Source organism: Monomorium pharaonis, chromosome 7 (assembly GCF_013373865.1).
Source record: "Monomorium pharaonis isolate MP-MQ-018 chromosome 7, ASM1337386v2, whole genome shotgun sequence".
NCBI lineage: Eukaryota > Metazoa > Arthropoda > Insecta > Hymenoptera > Formicidae > Monomorium > Monomorium pharaonis.
This window is the reverse complement of record NC_050473.1, coordinates 2,027,773-2,042,496: the sequence shown is the minus strand read 5'-3', so window position 1 is coordinate 2,042,496 and position 14,724 is coordinate 2,027,773. Positions and strand designations below refer to the sequence as shown.

Sequence of the window (14,724 nt, the reverse complement as noted above, 5' to 3'; positions counted from 1 at the left end):
CATGAAGCAATGGAAGAAGCAGTGGGACACCAAAAGAAAAAACAATAAGTGAAACCCTATTAATTGGATGAAAAAATCGAGGACATTACAGAAAAAAGAAATAAGTACAGAGTATTTTTTAACTCAAAAATCAATAAAGATAAAACAAAATACAAAGCCTAAGCAAAAATTAGAAGAAAGATTGCCAAGAAAAAATAACGAAGCATAGGAAACAAAATGTAACAAAATTAATTCCTTCCTGGGGGTAAAAGATTAAACTTTTCATTTGCATCTTGAGCATTTTTTAATTTTTTCAACTCCTCTATTTTTTAGGACCAAATTTGAGATCCACAATAATATGGATTGTTTTTAAAAATATTAAAGTACATTGAAAAATAAATTTTTAAAAAATAAATTAGCGCGCACAAGTGATCGAAACTGTTTGCACTTTGCGCCTCTCGCAAATATTGTGCCGACGGAGGGAGAAAAAAGTTTAGAAAAATAATTAATTAATGAAATTATTTATCAATACGCATGGAAATGGTCGAGGCTATGTGAAAACTATTAAAAACTATTGTAGAAATAACAATTGACTCTGCTTGCATCTCATACCTCTGCTGAATGCAGTGACAGGAGTCGGAATGAGAAATTGTTAAAAAATTATTAGTTAACGAAATTGTTATTGAAACGCATAAAATAAGTCAAAACTGTGCGAGAACTATTGAAAATTGTAAAAAAAGTGATCGAAACAGCACTTTGCGTCTCGCGAATACTGTGCCGGCGGCAGGAGAAAAAAGTTTAGAAAAATAATTAATTAATAAAATTATTTATCAAAACGCATGGAAATGGTCGAGGCTACGTGAAAACTAGTAAAAACTATTGTAGAAATAACAATTGACTCTGTTTGCATCTCATACCTCTGCTGAATGCAGTGACAGGAGTCGGAATGAGAAATTGTTAAAAAATTATTAGTTAACGGAATTGTTATTGAAACGCATGAAATAAGTCAAAACTGTGCGAGAACTATTGAAAATTGTAAAAAAAGTAATCGAAACAGCACTTTGCGTCTCGCGAATACTGTGCCGGCGGCAGGAAAAAAAAGTTTAGAAAAATAATTAATTAATAAAATTATTTATCAAAACGCATGGAAATAGTCGAGGCTATGTGAAAACTATTAAAAACTATTGTAGAAATAACAATTGACTCTGTTTGCATCTCATACCTCTGCTGAATGCAGTGACAGGAGTCGGAATGAAAAATTGTTAAAAAATTATTAGTTAACGGAATTGTTATTGAAACGCATAAAATAAGTCAAAACTGTGCGAGAACTATTGAGAACTGTAAAAAAAGTGATCGAAACAGCACTTTGCGTCTCGCGAATACTGGGCCGGCGGCAGGAGAAAAAAGTTTAGAAAAATAATTAATTAATAAAATTATTTATCAAAACGCATGGAAATGGTCGAGGCTATGTGAAAACTACTGAAAACTATTGTAGAAATGATGATCGACTCTGTTTGCATCTCATACCTCTGCTGAATGCAGTGACAGGAGTCGGAATGAGAAATTGTTAAAAAATTATTAGTTAAAGAAATTGTTATTGAAACGCATGAAATAGGTCAAAACTGTGCGAGAACTATTGAAAATTGTAAAAAAAATGATCGAAACAGCACTTTGCATCTCGCGAATACTGTGCCGACGGCAGGAGAAAAGTTTAGAAAAATAATTAATTAATGAAATTATTTATCACTACGCATGGAAATGGTCGAGGCTATGTGAAAACTATTAAAAACTATTGTAGAAATAACAATTGACTCTGTTTGCATCTCATACCTCTGCTGAATGCAGTGACAGGAGTCGGAATGAGAAATTGTTAAAAAATTATTAGTTAACGGAATTGTTATTGAAACGCATGAAATAAGTCAAAACTGTGCGAGAACTATTGAAAATTGTAAAAAAAGTAATCGAAACAGCACTTTGCGTCTCGCGAATACTGTGCCGGCGGCAGGAAAAAAAAGTTTAGAAAAATAATTAATTAATAAAATTATTTATCAAAACGCATGGAAATAGTCGAGGCTATGTGAAAACTATTAAAAACTATTGTAGAAATAACAATTGACTCTGTTTGCATCTCATACCTCTGCTGAATGCAGTGACAGGAGTCGGAATGAAAAATTGTTAAAAAATTATTAGTTAACGGAATTGTTATTGAAACGCATAAAATAAGTCAAAACTGTGCGAGAACTATTGAGAACTGTAAAAAAAGTGATCGAAACAGCACTTTGCGTCTCGCGAATACTGGGCCGGCGGCAGGAGAAAAAAATTTAGAAAAATAATTAATTAATAAAATTATTTATCAAAACGCATGGAAATGGTCGAGGCTATGTGAAAACTACTGAAAACTATTGTAGAAATGATGATCGACTCTGTTTGCATCTCATACCTCTGCTGAATGCAGTGACAGGAGTCGGAATGAGAAATTGTTAAAAAATTATTAGTTAACGGAATTGTTATTAAAACGCATAAAATAGGTCAAAACTGTGCGAGAACTATTGAAAATTGTAAAAAAAGTGATCGAAACAGCACTTTGCGTCTCGCGAATACTGGGCCGACGGCAGAAGAAAAAAGTTTTAAAAAATAATTAATTAATTAAATTATTTATTCTAACGCATGGAAATGGTCGAGGCTATGTGAGAACTAGCGAAAACTATTGGAGAAATAACGATTGACTCTGTTTGCATCTCATACCTCTGCTGAATGCAGTGACAGGAGTCGGAATGGAAAATTGTAAAAAAATAATTAATTGACGAAATTGTTACTGAAACCTATGAAAAAGGTCGAAACTGTGCGAGAACTACTGAAAACTGTCAAAAAAGTGATCGAAACAGCACTTTGCGTCTCGCGAATACTGGGCCGACGGCAGAAGAAAAAAGTTTTAAAAAATAATTAATTAATTAAATTATTTATTAAAACACATGGAAATAGTTGGAGCTATGTGAAAACTAGCAAAAACTGTCGTAAGAATAATGATGGAAACTTTAATAACTATGCACTTTACGCTTCTCGCGAATGCGGTGCCGACGGTCGGAAAAATAAATGTTGAAAAATAATAGATTGACGAAACTGTTAGTAAAACATGTACCCCGGGGCCATGCGCCATTATCTAGAACATTATATCCCATCAAATAGTCGAAAGATTTTGTTACTCGCATGAATGTGATTGTAAAATTTTAAGATCGCGAGTATGCGTGTAAAAAAATTTTTCAACTATCTGTTGGAGTATAATGTACTAGATAACTAGATAATAGCGCGCTGTGGACGGGCAGACAAAAGTATTACTAAAATAATGTACTTACTGCTCTCGTTCGCAGCGGTCCACAGCGATCGTCCTGAAGCAGAGACGGAGGCAACGGCGAAAGTGGTCCTGAAGCAGCGAGGAAGGCAACGGCGAAGATAATCCTGAAGCAGCGAAGAAGGCAACGACGATGCACTTCACACACCACACTACACCACACCACACCACACCACACCACACCACACCACTCCACGCCACACACACACACGAGGCGATCGCTATATTCTTTTCCGATAGACGAGCAGCGTACATGTTCACTACCGAATCTTCGCGACACAACTGACCTACCGAACCCCTCTCGTCTTGCAACTGAGCCCGGTCCGCGCGGAGTCGTCGAAACGTTTGAAAGAGGGAAGGAGAAAATAGTAGGCGGAGCTAGTAGCTGGTTGGCTACCGTGAGTCAGGCGACTCGGGGATTTGGCGAAAAAGAAAAGATAACCGTTAGGCTCGGAAATCGTGGAGGGGACGATTTCCGAGAAGTTTCCGCTTCGATGCTTCGGGTAACCGTTTCTCGGAATTCGTCGAGGAGACTGGCGCCTGAGTGTCGCCTCGCTTTTTTTTGACGACGAAAAAAACTTCGGACAAGCATCCCGGAGCCTCGACGATTTCCGAGAAGCGATTATTCGAAACATCGAAGCGGAAGCCTCGCTTTTTTTCGATGACAGAAAAAACTTTGGACAAGCGTTTGCACTTAAAATCAAATAGGCCGAACGCGATTTCGCGGAAAAGGGAAGAGTCTCCTCGACAATTTCCGAGAAGCGATTACCCGAAGCATCGAGGTGGAAGCCTCGCTTTTTTTCGACGTCGGAAAAAGTTTCGGACAAGCGTTTGCACTTAAAATCAAATAGGCCGAATGCGATTTTCGAGGAATCCTATTCAATCACTATTTTCGTTCACATGAAAAAAAATTTACTTACAATTAGAACTTAAAACATTGCTCTAGTTTACACCGAGCACTTGGTACGCGTATCAAGTAGTGAATTTAAGCTGATCAGCCAATGATTAAACACATTCACTAGTTATTTACTATTTGATACGCGTACCAAGTGCTCGGTGTAAACTAGAGCATTTTAGAGTAAAGTCCACATGGGTTAGCGACTTTGACGGGGTAGGTGCAAGAGGGGGGCCGAAGGCCCCCCTTGCTCCCCCCCCCCCCGTGTGTGTGTGTGTGTGTGTGTGTGTGTAAAACATTCTTTGCACCACATGAGTTTGCGACTTTCCATGCAAAAGATTAACAAGATCCTTATACTTTCACGCATTTTCATATGCATTTGTATCATAATATATTATATTGTTACTAGAAACCATATGTAGAAAGTAATCATGGAGCAACGCTAAGCAACAAAAGAGCAATCGTTTTATGTTGAATTTACTCGCAGGGGACAGCAGGAAATACGTTTGTTTAAGAAAACGAATAGTTTATTGCTAAAATATTAAAGAAAATTAATTATACGAGTGGAGCGATTGAATATCACTACAGAGCAAGCGAGGAGCAATCGTTCTATCAACAAAAGCAATAGAAAATGTCAATGTTATAAACAATAACGTTTGAATATTTCCGCCATCGGTTGCCGAGCGAAGCAGTTACGGTAGGCTGCCGATAGGTGGCGGCGGTGTCACTTGTGAAATTAATAATTTGTTAATTTTTCAATATAAATGCAATAAATCATGAAAATAATTATACAGCAATGCGAAGCAATGAAGGAGCAATTGTTTTATGCTGTATTTAGTTGCACAAAGCTATTATAAATATGTTTTTTATTATAAATAAAAAATTTTACCATTTTTTGTAAATATTTAGAAAAATATTAATTTTAAAAGGGGAGCAATTGCAGATTCTGATGGAGCAATTAAGGAGCAATCGTTTTATACTTTACTTATTTCCATACAGCTGTTATAAATGTTTTTTAGTAAAAATAAAAAATTTTCACATTTTTTGTTAATATTTAAAAAAATATTGATTTTAAAAGGAAAGCAATTGTAGATTCTGATGGAGCAATGAAGGAGCAATCGTTTTATACTTTCCTTTTTTCCATACAGCTATTATAAATAGATTTTTTATTAAAAATAAAAAATTTTACGTTTTTTGTTAATATTTCGAAAAATATTAATTTTAAAAAAGGAGCAATTGTGGATTCTGATGGAGCAATAAAGGAGCAATCGTTTAAGTTTTTTTTTTTTCTTAAATATGGACTTGCAGCGCCAACGTATTTCTGGTGCTCTCTGGTATAAATTATATAAACAATATATGCTGATAAATTACTGACAGTTGATAAAACCAATTGCAACTCACTTTATTTATAATGTTATCAGTTTTTAAATTGCTTACTATCGCAAAGAATTTTTATATGTTAAATGATTATTTTATAAGCTAATGTGCCTAATTTAAATAATTTAACTCAAAGAAAAGAAGCAATTCCAATGAATTGCACAATGAATTCAAATCGCGCGCGTACGTACGCGAGATTGGCCGACGTTTTCAGCCAATGAACGCGCGAACCTGTCGCGGCCGTCCGTTGGCACTCGGAACTCTACGGCGCTTAAGTCACGCCCCAGAGCGCGGCGCTGCGAGGGCTCGCAGAGAGGGAAGAGCTGGAATGGCAATACCAACCATCCGTGGTGCAGCAACATGAACGTCTGCGGTACCGTTCGCTGAGGGAAACGCGCGACGTGACAAAATTCCATTGCCGTGAAATCGTACGCGCCGCGCGGTCGTACGTGTGTCAGCGGGTCCGGCGACGCGGCGTTCGCGTGCTCTACCCCGCGCGTGTGTTGACCAGTGTGTCGGTGTGGCTGATTGCATTCTGCACACGTGGATATACGCGGAGTACCACGGCCGCGGGGTTAGTTCTCGCCGGATTTTCTACGGAAGGATATACCCGCCACACACACAGGCAGAGAGAGAGAGAGAGAGAACCAGAGTCTACTACCAGCAGGCCCCCCTCTTCTTCCCCGATTGGTCGCCGTCGTGCCGAGGAGTTGCTTTCGGTGAGTAACCCAGAACGTCAAACCCGCGGAGTTGCGCGGATTTGCGAAATTCTTGACCGGCTGCGTTTCCTCTTCCTCCTCCTCCTCCTCCTCCTCCTCGTCGACGGTCACTCGCGCGCCTTTGGCAGGCAAAAAATTGTTTTCATCCGAGGAGGGGGAGGAGCAAGGGAGAGAGGGGAGTAGACCATCGTTCCCGCGCCGAGTTAGCAAAAACAGATCGAGAGCGCCAGGAAGAGCTGCCACGCATGAATCGCACGTGAAATCCGGGAAACCAACGCGCACGGGGTGTGCTCTCGCGATTTTGGGAACTGTAATCTCTCTATTTTCCTCGAGATTACAAGGGCGCGCGAGCGAGTGACGTCTTCTGCCGTGGAATGGAATGTAATGGGCGTAATGTCCGATTTCCACGAGAGCGGAGCACGGCCGCCAAGAATAGTCGGACATTTCTCACGACACCGCCGCGTTCTACAAACGACAATTAGCCGCTATCGTAATTGCGTTACTGTTGTTTAGCAGCCCGCCGCGCGCTCGCTCGCCCGCTCCTTCTCGCGACGTTTTCAAGGACTTCACGCGACTGTCTTAAGTAGTGATTAGGGGTCAGTTACCGGTCAGCCTTTCTACCACTGCTGTGCAACGACGAGAGTTCGTCCGTTTCTCTACGTCGCGCGACTTGTACAGAATTTCGTCGCGCAAATTCACCAGGTGAAGAGCACACCTCCACTCCTTCCCTCGCGTACCTTTCGTTTCCTCCTTCCTATTTCGAAGGCGCCACACGGTTTAGCAAATCCCCATGAGCGCCCCCGATAGTGGAAGTTTTGCCGCGACGCCCGCGACTACCTGACCCTGAGGATGCGACTGCGGAATGCGGAAAACTCCGCAGAGAAGGTCAATAGTTTCGCGGCCGGCTCGCCGCTCGATCCCTGAACCCAATATCAAATCGAAGAGATCGCATTTATCCGCGATCCGTTGCGGTCCGCTCAGCGTGTATCCGAGAATCCACGGTGTGCAATGTATTATTAAAATATATGGTGTGTAAACGAGCCAATTGTTCTAGAGACCGATATTTTATAAAAATTGAATCTCTAGAATTGCTTAGTTTTTTTTAAAGAATTTTATTATAGTATGGAACAGTGAACATATATTTTTTGCAATTGAAGAGGTTGACAAAAACAGTTTCAGATAAAAGCTGTGTGTGAAAATAGCTGGTAAAATCAATTTTCTATTTATTTTTTTTAGTAGAATATTTTTTGACAGTATATACATCGTCTAGTTTATTCTACATATAAAATTCTACATATACTAAGGTAGAGCTATCCAAAAATCAATAGTGTCTACGACGAAATATTTCATACCTCATGGTGATATTTCGACATGAAACTGATTGCTCCATTTTCATGAGTATTTCACTGTTTCATATTAGAAACTTTTTCAGAGCATTTCTGGACCTATTCGTGAACTTTTTTTAAAATGTTGGCCGAATACCTTGAATATTTGACACTTATTTGAGTTTATACCCTGTACATAAAATAAGATACACATATGAATAATTATATACATATGACATACGTCAATCGTGCCGCACGGGATGTATCGATCACGTCGATTTATCGTCATCGTTCCACGTTAATTACAATTCCACGATACACCCTTCCTCTCTCCCTCCTCTCGTTCGTGTTAATCGCCGAGAGAATGATCGCCGGCGAGACTGTTCGTACCGCGAGGCATGGAAATTTAGGCCCCCTACTCGCATCAGTGTGTTTAACGTTATAATTTTGGCCGTTCTGGATTCTCAGAGGCAGATAAAACGCGCGCTAAATGCGAGATATGAATATGGATATGAGGATCTCTCACGGGGGGGGGGGGAGGAACAGCGAGTTGGCGGGAGCGTAAGGAGTAATTTCGTTTCGGAGTTTTTTTCGCCGGCCGGAAATTTCTAATTTGCTTCTGTGTTTTCCCGGCGCAATGCGATTTGCATTCCTCTCGGGGACTCGGACAATGCAGCTCCGCGGAGCGGACGTCGAAGTCAGGGAACCCCACGTAGGGGGAGCAAAGTCCTCTCGGCTCCTCGTTTGGACGTCGCGCTAATTGGCGAACCTCCAGGTTTTCCGTGTACTCTCCCGCCGCCCGCGAATATCGCATTCCTCGCCAGCATCCGCGTGAGAAAGGGAGAGAGAGAGATAGAGAGAGAGAGAGATAGAGAGAGAGATTCGCTTCCGCCATGGATGACGCGTCTAAGCGCCACGCGTACCTCGCCCGAATTTTTTAACAGTCAACGCCACAGGTAACCTGAAAGGTGGATTAAAAAAAAAAGGCTTTTATTTTTTCTAATACATTTATTAAAATCTTTTTTTTATAATCAAACCTTCTAGGAGCACAGCAATGAAATATGAATTGAGTAAACGTACGCGTTGCATTCTGAGATGAGAAGCGCTGTAAAAGTAAATTGTGAATTACATTGGGTGTGAGTTAAAGCTCGTAAAGAAACGGGATAAAGATAAAATGAAAATATACATGAATATATAAAAGGAGAATAACTTAAAGCGCAATTTCCGGAAACTCACGATCGTAAAAAAGACCTGCGCATGCTGAAATTAAATGGATTGTCGTAAACATACGAGCGGGAAACAAAAAAGTTGTTTTTCACTTTTAACGGATGCTTTATATTTGCTCGCCCATCGAGAAACGTAAACGTTTTTAAAACTTGAAGAGATTTTGTTAGGACATTGCATTACTTCTACATTATTGGATTATATACGATTATATACTCGAAATATATCGGAATTTGCTGTTGTTTCCATCGAGGTTTTTTTTTTTTAATCAAACGGCAAACGCGCGGGGAAGCGGGATGATGTTTGCCTTGCGAGATATCCTCCGGAATTTAAAACCCCCTGACGAGACTACATGACTGATATCAATGGCTTTAATCGGCAAAGACGTGAGAAACGAAACTCCTCGTCTGAAACCTCTAGATACGACGCCGTAAGACGTCGTTCGTTACACCGAAATCACAACACAATAAAAACACTCGTATAACTGCGCGCGGGAGACACGATAACTCGTTCGTTACGATCTTATCAAACGGGCTGATAATGGAATGGAATGTTGCAGATCGCACGCCTCGCGATCGTGATAAACGTGCATAAATAATTTCCCCGGCTACCTACCAAGCTGCAACGATATTATACCGTTAAAATGCCGGCGCGGAATTATTGCCTGGGAACGTATGATTTTCCTAATATCAGAGAGGAATTTCGATCTGGAGAAAAAAAGAACTCGCGCGTTAACATACCGAACGTAACGAGGAACCAGCACGCCGTGTACGAAAGCACATGATTAAAAAGGTCGCGACGACGACGCGACGGCTGCGACGTTGTTTTATTGGCTGAACGACGTCAGAGCTCTGTAATCACTGACGCCTCGCGCGTAATTGCATGATGCTCTGTGAGGTATATATCGCCAGTGAATTGAGTGGAAGGCTAAGGCCAAGGGTGGCCGATTGCTCGACGGAAACAACATGTAACGCTGTTCATCATCGCGAGGGCCACCGAGTCCTCCTCTAATTCTAACTCGGAATACGGTGGGACGCGATAAGCCTCTCGCAAGTTGACGCAAAATCTCGCAAACACGTTGTGCCAACACGAATCTGCGTTGTCACAACGTCGAGGATTATATCTGCAAGCGTGTACATCGTAGTTTGAAACAGCACGAACAAAATCAATCTAAATTATTCGAAAATTTGACGAAGCAGTCAAATAAAATTTTTTTATAATATTAAAATTTAATTACAATCTGTTTAACTTGAAGACATTTAAAAGACAGATTATTTTAAATATTATAAACTTTAACGTTAAAAAAAATTATTCTGTTATATAACTAGGTTAGAGTTTATATGATGTTAAATTTTTTTAAAAACGTTATGTATTTGTCGAATATCTTTTGTATTTTTTATGGATAATGAATCAAGAACAAGTATATACTTAGGACATTGAAGATAAGCGTTATAGATTATCCGGATATTAATGATTCAGTCAGATGCTTTACAAATTTTTATTATTTTCGATAATTTAAAAATTTTTTATATTTTTATATACTAATATATTATATTTTAATTAAGATTAATTTATATATTGTTAATTCTTACAAAAATTTAACAATCTCATGTCCACTTGGGACATTTATCTTAGGATGTGCAGTACGCATTTTAATTCCGACTTCGACGCAAATCTCCGGTCAAATCTTTTAATCTCGAAAAAAATTGCCATTTCCCTCTTCCGCGCGTCTAGTCTTTCAAACCGCCACTATCGAGAAGCTCGTTTTATCGTCGATGTCCGGCGAGATGTCCACCTGTGACCGGAGATAACTTTCGCCACGGATGCACACGCTACGAGCGACCGCGCCGGACGACCGGGACGAGGGACGCCACAAAGCCTTTCCAGTGATGCGTGCATTCCACGGCGACGCGGACGCCGCTTCCTGTAAATACCGTAACGGGAATGAAGAGTGTAACGCGCCGACGAGGCGGCCGCCCGGCCTCCTCTTCGGAGGCATGCGAACGAGAGAAAAATCACAGGCGCGATTGCGAATTCCGACGAGACGCCGGTGTACCTCTCGTCGCGCGCATCCTTTTTCGCTCTTTCTCCCCGCGTGCAGTGTGTTGCACCTGCGCCCACGTCGGCGTGACGCGGTGCATTAAATCACGAAAAGGACGCCGCGTGGGGAGGACGTTATGTGGAGCGCGGCAGTGAATGGAGTGACCGGCCGTATAAACAAACATCGTTCTCTTCACCAGCAAAACTACGTAATCCGTTTCTTTACGCGTAATCCACGCGGGCTTAGATAACTCGTGTTGCGCGTTCCGGTAAGGCTCTCCCGGCCTCTTTCTTTTTTCCACATTAATTTTCGGTTCCACGAGCGAAGAGCGTCTCGCGAATTAAGCACGAGGGGATGGGAGTGACAACGGAAGCCTACTCTGACTTGACACTGTTTTAACAAAATTTTATTACGAATGCTTATTTTATTTTATTATCCGAAATATCGGATTATCGGTGGAAAAACAGACGGGACAGATTAAATTCGTAGAATCGTATTATCCATTGACGTTTATAGCTCGTATTTCAATGCCGTTTCGCGCCGCGTTTGTTTGAAGACTTTGTCAGCAAAATGGAATTTCGTTGTTCGAGGCCGCCGCCCGGTTTATTGTCGGTTTACACTTCGATCTTGCTTCTCGCGATCGCGCGGTTTTCATTTTCCCGATGATCGATGACGCGCCGAAAAATCAGTTTCGTATATAACGCGAGGCCACCGGCCGTTTATCGTACACGCGCACGCTGTACACGTAACGCGATACGTAAAGTGAAATCACGCGGAAAAATTCGCTCGTAAATTTTCTCCCCTCCCGCCAGCCACGCCGGATAAAACGCTTGTGCGTCGCTTCGTATCACATGAGTTGCAATTTATCGCGATTACAACTTAACGAACGGATTTGGCGGCGCTGCCACGTATATTTCATACTCGCTCTCTCCCCGTACGCCTAATGCGCGATCTAATGAAGGTACTTGACCACGATCAATCTCCCCGGGAGGATCATTAGAGAGCCGTCGTCTTAAAGCGGCGAAAATTAAGAAAAGATCAATCTAATGCAATTTCAATCGTTCGCGGGAGCAGGAAGCGACGATAAATCGTGACGCAACGTGTGTGCGCCGGCAAATAATTATTTCCTGGCGACGCGAGAGAAAGACAGAGAGAGAGAGAGAAAGAGAGATTAAGAAATCATTCCGAGATTGGCAATATCCTCCGTGCCTGCGAGAAAAGTGGAGTATCGCCCCTCGTTCTTGAACGATAAATGCACGCCTGATGAAATCCGCTTAATGGGCCGACGCAATCGCGACGGTCAGGAACGCGGAAACACACTTTGCCGATTAATGCCCCGCGAAGCTGTCGAGTATATCCATTGGTCACATTGAATCGAACGCTTCGCGAGCTCTAAGGCAACGTCGACGAAATAAGCAGCCTGCAGTGCCATGCACGCAGCGATACACCGCGGCGACTTCCTTCCCACGTGCCGTGTACTCAATTACCGGTAACCCATTTTTCCTTTCAGCAAAAACACCACCGAGACCACCAAGGTAGGTTGCGCAACGAAACCGATGAAGATTTATCGCCGAGCGCGAATTATCCGCGTGTCGCTTTGTAATCAGATAAGGGACGCCGAGAGAAAGAGAGAGCGAGAGAGATAGCGGTAGCGGTAACGAGTCCGATAACCCAGATAATCTGTGTAACAGTCGTCGAGGGTTTACCGAGCGGCGGGACCCTTGAAGTCTTAAGGAACAATAAATCGGTCATTAATTGCAAACGACGTCAATTAAACTTGAAAATTTCAAAAGATTTTACATTGTGTCCGTCTCAATATAACGTTACGTACATACAATAAAGCACAATGTTACGAAAATCAAACGGCGATTTCGAGGTCCTTCGTCGGATTGTTGCCGGAGGCGATTTTCGGAGCTGGTTGGCCCTCGAATGCAAATAAAGCGGGCGGATGTATAGTTTGCAGGTGGTAGACGGTGTATGTGTGTAGTAGTCCGTAACGAGGCTACGTGCAGCATCCAGCGAATGGCACCCGCAGTCGGTCGCCGGTTAACTGCCGCCTCTCGAACGGTGCCGCAATTTTCCGATGCCTTGGCACCCCGTTCTCTGATTCTGGCTCTCCTCCACGGTCATTGATGTGCAAAGCCGAGGGACCTGTGCACCTACGCGCGCATCGTCCTCCTTTAATAACTTACAAAGCATGCACTCGATCGCGATAGCCAGCTCGATAAATCGGAATGCAATGATATCGCTAATGCGCTCTTATTTGCAACGGGTGGGCGGAGCGCTCCGCAACGCGTAGGCGCGTAGAATATAAGCGTTTAAAGTAATTCTCGCGGAACAATCCTCGAGAAACTTGAAATGTCATAAAAAGAGTTTTTTTTTTTTATATCGACGCACGAAGTATTTCCTTCGTACGGAAATATGTTCTGGGACACGTCGTTCCTAGTGAAGATTTTGCGTTATAGACGTGTTATATAATTATTCTATGCGGGAGATTTCGCGCGAAACGCGCGTAAAACGCGGTAGCCGGAGGCTCGACGATGACACAACGTTTAGGAGATGCCCGCGTGCATGCCCGGAGGTCTGCAACGGTGGTCGAAAGTGGGTTATCCGAATGGAACGGCAAGCGATAGCTATTCGATTTTCTCTACCGGTCGGTCGCTTCTGCTAATTCATTACACTCTCTCTTCAAAGCGCGCGAGACAAGACACTATGAAATAATTATTACACACGCGAATCGTGTTGGGGAATGCACAAAAATCGCATCGGGAATGCCGTTATTTATTAATTATTTAAACTGTTGAGTACTAAAGTCGTTCCGCTCATCGAAATCGTTGTGCAGAGAATATTTCGTAATCTTCTTCCAATAATATGTCGCACGGCCTAATAATATAAAGTTTCTCGCAATGATTATTGTTTTTCTCTCTAATTGCACGTCTTGCTCTGTCACAACGTGCGGATAGAAAATCCCTGAATCATTATTGCAAGCTAATCATATATTAAACTGTCGTGTATCACAAACATGATAATACGAAGACAGTTCTATTGTAACATATATTTTCAAGAGTATTAATTAATTTTCTACTGCAAATTACAATTGGATTAAAAAATACTATATGCTTATTATTTTAAACTCTTATTTTATTAAATCAACGTAGTGAATATTGAAAGATCGTGAAATGTTAAATTTAGAAATTGATCCAAGATTGTGATATCGAAATGACTCAGAAAAAATTCTGTTTCTATATTGTTCAAGACGTTTCACAAGGCCCACTTTGACCACGATACGTCGATCACTCTCTTATCGTTGCACCTAATTAAAGTGCGTACGCGAACCGACACTCAAATTGGAATAACATTTTGTGCGATAAACTCGAGGACAAAACAACAGCCGGGAATCATCTAATCTCGAAAGCGTTCGCTCACGATCAATGGTCATTGATAGGTTCCTGCGCGAAAACGCGACGTCAAACAAGTTGACGCGACTCTATGAATATGAATCGAGAATCGTCTTCAGAAAGAAATACACGCGAGAAGATTCTCGCGCGATGCAACCGCGGCACGTGGTTTAGCGCGAAACCACCGCGTCGTAACGAACATAAGAAGTTACATCGTGCAGGCCGAGTGAAAGGATTCCTTGGCTCACACTTTTACGTTGCAACCTTCGGACGTGACGCATAAACGTTATTCGTCATTTCCGCTTTTGCGTGCCGCCGGGCTCCCTCGTGATACACGAAAGTACTAGAGACTAAAACAGTCAGCTCTTATATTTCCAGGTAAGATCGATAGAAAGAATATTCAAATTCATGCCTTTC

At 41.7% G+C, this 14,724-nt stretch overlaps 1 protein-coding gene across 3 annotated transcripts in view; it reads left to right on the top strand.

Annotated features, from left to right (window-relative positions):
- Positions 1–5,903: 5,903 nt before the first annotated feature.
- Positions 5,904–14,724, top strand: part of LOC105836694 (protein kinase C and casein kinase substrate in neurons protein 1) — a 54,860-nt gene continuing 46,039 nt past the window's right edge. For 2 of the 3 annotated variants that reach the window (XM_012680908.3, XM_012680906.3), the window contains exon 1: positions 5,904–6,319. The gene's annotated coding sequence lies outside the window, so the exon portion shown is untranslated. The remainder of the gene's footprint in view (positions 6,320–14,724) is intronic. The other variant, XM_012680909.3, reaches the window with a different exon arrangement.